The sequence below is a fragment of the Rhincodon typus genome, unplaced genomic scaffold (assembly GCF_021869965.1).
Source record: "Rhincodon typus isolate 14 unplaced genomic scaffold, sRhiTyp1.1 hic_rhity00003519, whole genome shotgun sequence".
Classification (NCBI taxonomy): Eukaryota; Metazoa; Chordata; class Chondrichthyes; order Orectolobiformes; family Rhincodontidae; genus Rhincodon; species Rhincodon typus.
Genome location: NW_025969157.1, coordinates 2,651 through 4,359, shown reverse-complemented (window position 1 = coordinate 4,359; position 1,709 = coordinate 2,651). Strand labels below are relative to the sequence as shown.

General features: G+C 53.0%; 1 protein-coding gene across 1 annotated transcript in view; it reads left to right on the top strand.

Moving 5' to 3' along the window:
- The window catches only part of LOC125481779 (mothers against decapentaplegic homolog 6-like), a 13,456-nt gene that overhangs the window by 10,091 nt on the left and 1,656 nt on the right, over nt 1–1,709 (top strand). The gene's annotated exons all lie outside the window — the stretch shown is intronic.

Sequence of the window (1,709 nt, the reverse complement as noted above, 5' to 3'; positions counted from 1 at the left end):
ACCGAGATTTTTAATCAGGAAGGGAATCCTATGAAAGACCCCACCATAGTGTGGAAGCAGGCCATTCGGCCCATTGGGTTCACACCAAACCCTCCAAAGAACATCCCACCCAGACCCACTCTCCTTGTAACCCTGCATTTCTCATGGCTAACCCACCTAGCCTGCGCACCTCTGGGCACTATGGGACAATTTAGCACGGCCAATCCACCCTAACCTGCACATCCCTGGGCACTACGGGACAATTTAGCATGGCCATTCCACCCTAACCTGCACATCTTTGGACTGTGGGAGGAAACCAGAGCACCCGGAGGAAACCCACGCAGACACGGGGAGAATGTGCAAACTCCACGCAGACAGTCGCCCGAGGGTGGAATCTAACCCGGGTTCCCTGGTGCCGTGAGGCAGCGGCGCTAACCACTGAGCCGCCATGACGCTCCGAAGTCATGGAGTGCCCTTAAGATGGAGCTAGATCGGTTCTTGATCGGTTTGGGGGTCACGGGGAGAATGGGGTTGAGTCACGCACAGGCCGTGGCCCAACGACGGTGTGGACTCCATGGGCCGAATGGCTTGATTCTGCTCCAATGTTGCCTGGCCTTGGGCAGGAAAGTTGGGGATGACCAGATCGGCCACAATCCCATGGAACAGACTCGATCTGATATGCACAGGCCCAGGGAGAGGGCCCTCCCTGCTCTATTTATCCGTCCTTAACGCCTGCAACGCTCCCCCCGCCCCACATGCCCCCAAAACCATTCCCCTCCACCCCACCCAAAGCCAAATAAGAGGATCCACAGACTGGGGCTCAGGAGCTTTGGTGTGATCTGGTATCACCAGATATGCCATGCCCCTTAATCCAAGATGGCTTCCTAGCTCATGGCTTAATTTTCCACCTGATGTAAACCTCAAAGAGATCTTTAACGAGAGGTCAGGGGGCGAAAGACAAAGAATAAAAAAAATGAAGGGGGGGACTCAATTTCAGAATGAGAGGACCCCCATTAGAGACGGAGATAGGGTCGTACAGCACTGAAACAGACCTTCGGCCCAACTTGACCCAGATATCCTAAATTAATCTAGGCCCATTTGCCAGCATTTGGCCCCTATCCCTCTAAACCCTTCCTATCCATGTCCCCATCCAGATGCCTTTTAAATGTTGTAATTGTACCAGCCCCCACCACTTCCTCTGGCAGCTCGTTCCATACACGCACCACCATCTGTGTGAAAAAGTTTCCCCTCAGGTCCCTTTCTCCTCCCTTATCCTGGGGAGAAAAAAGATGGAGAAGAATTTCTTCCCTCTGAGGGTTGCGAGCCTGAGGAATCCTCTCCCTTCCTATCCGAGGCCGAGGAAGATTTTTGATCATTGAGGGACACTGGAGGCAGTGATGCTGAGGCTACAATGAAAGCGACTACGAGAGTATTAAATGGGAGCGAACAGACTCAAGGGGCTGAATGGTCTACTCCTTCCCTTAATCTGTATCTTCCGCAAAGAGGATTTCACATTGTAGCAGCGGAGGATGAAGTGAGGGGCTGGGAAAGGGAAAGGAATCACAGGGATAGAGATTAGGCTAGAACAGAGCAGGAGGCCATTCGGCCCTTGAGATTCCAGCGAGCTCCCTGTGAGTCCCTCTTCCTCTCCCCTGAACGAGGTTTGTGAATTTGCCAGGCTGTGTTGGAATACTGGAGAGGTGAGGTAAGTTGTCGTTTCTCTCTCCCCC